This window comes from Vigna umbellata, chromosome 1 (genome assembly GCF_029865625.1).
Source record: "Vigna umbellata cultivar VRB3 chromosome 1, Vumbellata_1.0, whole genome shotgun sequence".
Classification (NCBI taxonomy): domain Eukaryota; kingdom Viridiplantae; phylum Streptophyta; class Magnoliopsida; order Fabales; family Fabaceae; genus Vigna; species Vigna umbellata.
In genome coordinates, this window is record NC_142165.1 from 54,467,321 (window position 1) to 54,474,018 (window position 6,698).

Below are 6,698 nucleotides of genomic sequence, written 5' to 3' on the forward strand. Positions count from 1 at the left end.
AGACTTCATCATTTGACGAAGTATTATTTTAGCTTATGGTATCATTTAGACTAAGTAAAAGCTTCTTGTGGTTTTGCCTCTTCATATAGATACCGTTTTGTTTGTGCTTTCTTTGATGTTTTAAAGTTTTAGTCTTTTAGAGTGTTTTTGTCAATACATCGTCTTGACACTATTTCATTTTCCCGAGAGTTAAACTGAATACCCTTTAAGTATCATAAGCTTTACGCATTTTGCTTCAACTCTCTTACACAATTTTGACTTAATAGTCGTTTAATATTGCGTCTGGGTGTTTTGACTCGGTTGTTTTTCTGTTTCCTAAAATCGTAAGAGTTTTCCTATGGTTTTCAAGTTTATTATTTCCTTTAATGTTATTTCGTTAAACTTCAAAATATGAGAACGTTTAGGCATGTAGACGATTTTTTATTAACATAAAATAATTAAGTTTTGTATAAGTACTTATGAAAAGAATGATGAACAATTTTACCTTTTGTTCTTTCAGGATCGAACATACCCTATAAAGATACCTTCATTCCATGAAACCTTGCACACCATTTGATACTCATCCTCCAAAGCTCCTGCTATAGTCACTAGAAAGGGAGAATTTCTATACAAGATTTTTCAATGCTCAAGTCACCAAAAAGGAGGAGTTCCTATAAAAGATTCTCAAACGCTTAAGTTAATACTTCGTTGTAACCTACGGGCTTATTAACCCTAAAGCACAATGGCAAATTTACCTGGCTAAGCAAGACCTGCTTTGCCAAAGTTCTTTCACGCGGCCCCTTTAAGGGTCCATAAAATACACTGGTACCCAATATTCAGTACCCCATGTTTAGGAAACACCTTATTCAAAAATCTTCAAGGCTCCTACTTTGACTATAGATTATCTCGTACCAAGTTTCCGGTATCCGAGTTCAACCATATGTAAGTTGAAGACCTCAAACTAATAGGTCTTCAAACACATACAGTGCACTAGTCCCTCAGTCTTTCCATGGCTAGAAGAAATGAAAAAAGTGCCATTATGATGCCAGTAACCGAAGCGAGGTGTCAGTAATGTCTTAACTATGCAAAAGACGATTTGCAAAAGAAATTTGTTATTTTTTACTGTACCCATACGGGTATAGTAGCCCCCAACCTCAAGGAGCAATGCAAAGAAGATGTTTAAATAACTAGTCTTCAGCTTCGAGGGGATGTGATCTTTGATAAGAGGCTTAGCACACGAATCGAAGTGATGGTCTTCTCAAAAGCGGTGCAGGTTCTCGATGGGATGGGTGGCAAGGTACGAGGGGTTTATGGGCTTTATTGGGATGGATCTGACCCATTAGGTTTTGGAGTTGAACCATGACCACCTCTCTACAAAAAAGAAGTAGGCAAATTTAAACTTTACCATCAAGTTCGATAGCCAAACTTGTTTTTTTACTAATTGAAAGCTCGTTTCTGCTTAAGATTAATGTTCGCCACCTTGTAGCAAGTGTGTCTAGTTTTGATAGTGGTAGTAACATTGGTAGTCGGGTGTCAGTATCTTCAAATACCACATCTTTGCTAGGATTAGGGGTAAGTGTTGAGCACTTTATAGAGACTCTGGACGATCCTCCTAAGGAGCATGCCGAGACCTTATGGGAGCTAAGAGAGGGATGCAATTTGGTTGATTCTAAGGTTCATACCCAAAAATCATATTTCAAATGGGCCAAAATACTCGAGTGTTGGAAAAGCAACATCTACATATTTCAACACGAGGTGTTAAAAGACATAGTCGGTATGAAGAGAGTATGCGGCATCGACTGTTTTTTCCACGACAAGGAGAGCTACACGAATGACTTCTTTTACGTTTACCTTAGTATATTCACACAACTTCATGTATAGCTATTAAAGTATAATGCAAATTCTAGAAGAATGAAGAAGCTCCTTAGATAGAAGAATTGAAATGTAATACAAGTTCTACAATATTATAGAAAAACCCAAGATAGGAAGAAAAATCAAAAATATTATACATAGGTAAAAATCTAGAACATTCCACATAAGTTGTGGCTAGTATGTTCTAGAATAATCTATGGGTCTATAAATACCCATGGACTCTACCATTTGATGAATGAAGCCAACATCTACCATTTGTATGAACCAACATCTACTACAACTAAAGACAACTACAACACTTCTTCCAACTACTACTTCTACATTCAACTATCTCTACATTTTCTCTATCCCATCAACTGCCCATTGATGAATTCACCATGGGTGTTCTTTGTTTCTTGGATGTGGCGCCTGAAACACAAGAAAACACCAGAAAGGTGGGCAGAGGATGGGTTGTAATAGTTTTCTAAAGCTTTTTCACAAAATAATGTTTAATAAGTTTTGCAGGAGTTAGATAATTTTTAATAGTTATTAGACGACTTAGGAATTAAAATAGTGTTTTGGAAAATGGTTATCAACCACTCTTGTTTAAAAACGACTATTCTCAACACTTAAGTAATCATATGTTTTCATGAAAGACTACAATAATATTTATTTGTATATGTTGATAAGTACATACATTTTTTGAAAACACACATGATAATAAAAGGACACAACGTTGCATTATTTTGAGAATAGCTGACAAGTCTTACAAGAAAAAAAATATATCTGACAAGTTATTGGACAGAAAGAGGCTTGCATGGGATCTGCTGTGAGAGAATTGGCAAAGAAGCTTCAAACTTAAGCACCTTTATCAGTTGCCTTATGGTTGGTCTGGATGCAAAATCTGGACTAGCACACCAAAGACCAACAACGACTAAGCATTCCATTTGCTGCACATCAAATTCCCCATTCAGCTTTGGATCTACTGCTGCAAGGAGATTCCTCAATCCATAGAGCCTCCATACCCACTCAACCACTGATACTTCACCCTCCATGTCTTCATGGTGAACGGCTTTTCTTCCAGTGGCTATCTCCAACACAACAATCCCAAAACTGAATATATCAGATTCCTTTCGAGCCTGGCCTGTGTTCATACATTCAGGAGCTATGTAACCCATGGTCCCAGCAACATCCGTCGTTTCTGACCCTTTATCATGATCCACCAGCCTTGCCTGGCCAAAGTCCCCAAGCTTAGGGTTGAAGTTGGAGTCCAGCAGTATGTTGCTTGATTTGATGTCCCTGTGAACCACACATTTCTCCCATTCTTCCTGAAGGTAAAGCAATGCTGATGCCAAGCCCAAAGCTACATTGTACCTCATTTTCCATGACAAGAACTTCTCTCCACCAAAAAGACAAGAATCCAAGCTGCCATTTGGCATGTACTCGTATATTAAGAAGAGATCATTCTTCTTGTGGCACCAACCGGTGAGTTTCATCAAATTCCTGTGCCTCAATTGGCTAACGATCGTCACTTCTGCTGCATATTCCTTCAAAACCTGTGGTGAACCTGTTGATATCTTCTTTATAGCAACATATGAGTTCAAGGATTCAAAATAGCCTTTATAAACACAGCCCAAGCCACCTTGGCCTAGTTTATGTGTGTCTTCAAAGTTGTTGGTTGCAGCGGCCAATTCATGATAGTTAATCTCTGTAGTTCTCTTGTGGAAGTCATCATCCATCTTCAGATGAGAAGTGCGCTTTTCTTTTCCTTTGTTTATCCTTCTTAACAAAATATACACCAACCCTAACAGAATAAAAAACAAAACTGTACCAATTACAACTCCCTCCAACATTATTGAACTGATTAACTTGTATTTCTTCGTTGAATTAACCACACTTGGTGGTGGGCTTGTACTTGTGCTGAATGACCATGAGAGCAAGGTATGTTCCTCAGCATATCTTCCTGTCGCAGCTGATATGCCAACGATAACTGACTTTGGTAATTGATCTCTGATATTAACGTGGTATGAAAGTTGCTGAGTAGTTTCATTCCCAGCACCTAACATGGATCCCGTGAAAGAAACCTTCAAAATATTCTTCCTAGAATTGTATACAATACTACAGTTACATACTTCCCCTTGCGTGATATTTAGCCACCATGTCTCGAATATTTCAGACTTCATAGCATTGATATTTACACCTACATGAGCGCCATCTGGGTCCCAGTTGTCTGAGTAGGTGTCAAACTCCACTGCCACAAATTGATAATCAGTCTCAATGAGATTTTCTGTGCCAACAACAAGCCCTATACCAAGGCCTCCCCCTCTTAGGTTTTCATCGTCTGTGGATGGAAGATTTGGGCTTGCAAGGAAGAATGCCAAACCATCTCCATAGATACTCTGATTGGAGGAAAGAAGAAAGGAAAAGTTTGTGGTGAAGTCTTTTAGTTCATTTGAACTCTTGTCCCAAAGATTTATCTCCTCTGGATATGTCACTCTTCCTACTGTCCCAGACCCGTTGTTCTTTGGATCCGTTGCGTTTACTGTGAGTTGGATAGCAGAACCTGAGGTGGAAGCATTACCTTCCAACTTTAGTTGCTTTGCATAAGATGAATTGAAGTTTGGGTAATCGAAAGAGTGAGGTTGAACTTTTGTAGTGTTGATTATGAACAAAAAGAAAATGGTTCTCCATCCACTCGAAGCCATTGCTAAGTGAGTGTTTAGTTTGATGTTTGAAGCCTAACGCCCTTTGGTTTCACGTATATATTTGTCTCTTGTATTATATTTATGTGTTGTTCATAACTTTTTGTGATCTCGGATGTGTCAGTACTCAACATTGGGATGAATGTTCCAAGGAACACACGCAATCACCTTCAGGTGAAAACGGCAAAATTTGGTGCTATAGAACTAGCTGTGATTTTTAGCGGAAATATCAATATAACCAAAATATGCCTTGTTTTATTCATGTATAAAATGATTTAACGTCCCATGGAAATAAAAAAACAGAAGTTTGAAGTATCAAGAAAAAGAAAAAGAAAAACAAAAGAAGATGCTTGTTGGAGGTTTTGGTCTCTATAAAGACGGGTTATATTTTAACGCTACCAAACAATAACATTTAATAATTTAAAATATTAATGTTTTACTTAAAAAATAGTTTATAATTTATAATTTTAATATAAATTATTAAAGTGGGTCAATGAATTAGCGTATTTTATAATGTAAAACTATATTTTTATTAATTAAATGTGTTAGTAAAGGTTGAGAATTTAAGTGTGAGTACAAGTAACACTGAGTACACATTAGAAACACTGAGTACACATTAGAAAGTTAAACATTATATAAAGTCTTATTGTTTTGTTGTTGTGTCTTCTGATGAACTTCTTCTCTCTCGAGAATGTGGTTTCCCTACTATATAAAAAATGTTGAGCCTTTACTAGTTTAGTCAAATGGTGTTGTTTCCACCTTTTATAATTTAAAAAAATATCTTTTACTTTTAATATTATATTTAAACACAACATTTTACTTTTAAGTGATTATCTCTTCACTGGTTTAGGGTTTGCACGTGTGGGAGCAGGAGGCATACTAAAAAATAATATTTAATGAAGTTATTTTGCAGATATTATAAAAATCATTCACAAATTAACATGATTTTAGATAATTTTAATGATTTGTTTAAAAGCTAATAATAGTGAGGGTTTTAATTATGTTTTGAAAAGGTTTATGACCTTCAAACATTATAATATATTTCACATGTCAGGTTAAACTTTTGGCTTTCCCGCTACCTTTTCCTCTTAACATTTTTAGATTTCATCTCCAAATTAATAGGTTTCACATAGTTTCATTCACATTCTCATGTTCATATTTGCGAAGCCTAGATACAGCCTGTTATGATTCCAGGTCCATAAAACAGGTAACACTTATTTTGTTATAGGATATCATGGAATAGGCTGCTGAACGATGGAAGAGTCAGGCTACCGAACGATGGAAGAGTCAGGCTACCGAACGATGGAAGAGGTCTAAGGCTACTAAATGGTGGAAGAGATCTAAAAGCTACCAAACTGTGGAAGAGTTAGGCTACCGAACGGTGGAAGAGTCAGGCTACCGCACGGTAGAAGAACTCTAATGCTACCGATCGGTCGAAGACTACTGATCGGTCGAAGGGTTATAGAATATTATTAATAGTCAGTTAATTCTGTTAGTCTACATAATTAGTTAAACTCTATAATCTTTTGCTATAAAAACAATGGTATTCTGTAAAGTCAGGAATCAATGCATATTATCATAAATTCTCACTCTTTCAAATCTATACTCTCTTGTTCGGATTCCTTTCTCTTATCTAGATTCCCTACGTCCTGGATTCTTGTTTGAGACTATTGTCTTCCTAGAAGAACTGTACCATATTTTTCCCTTTTGTCCTTTTTTATCTTTTCGCTTGCATTTCCATTGTTCCACATTCTTCCAATTTTTCCTCTTTCTGCTTCACTATGACGTTCTCTCGTAATCTTCATTGATAATGGCATATTCGTCGTTGCAATAATGAGCAGACATTGTATTATTAAGAACATTCAACAACAAGGGTTTGTTTGGCAAGTTCTCGGGGTAGAGTTTGTCTCAAGAGAATGTGTTTCATGAAGGATCTTCTTCATAACAGTCTAACGAGGCTTCCTGCTATACCATTCGCTTTCGTAGCCTGCATCAACAAAGCATGGAATTGTCTCTGCAATCGCATCCTCTCTCGTCCCAAACTCTCTTTTGTGCTCTCTCAACCCTTCGTTCCTGTATGTCTCTTTCTATATCACAATTTACTCAATTAGGGCTCGGTAATAAACCTACAAAAGTACATCGATTAATGTTGTACAATTTCGAATA

General features: G+C 36.6%; 1 pseudogene; it reads right to left on the bottom strand.

The window, feature by feature from the left end:
- Positions 1-2,624: 2,624 nt before the first annotated feature.
- On the bottom strand, positions 2,625-4,563 carry LOC124821570 (L-type lectin-domain containing receptor kinase IX.1 pseudogene; annotated as a pseudogene).
- Between the last annotated feature and the right edge of the window lie 2,135 nt (positions 4,564-6,698).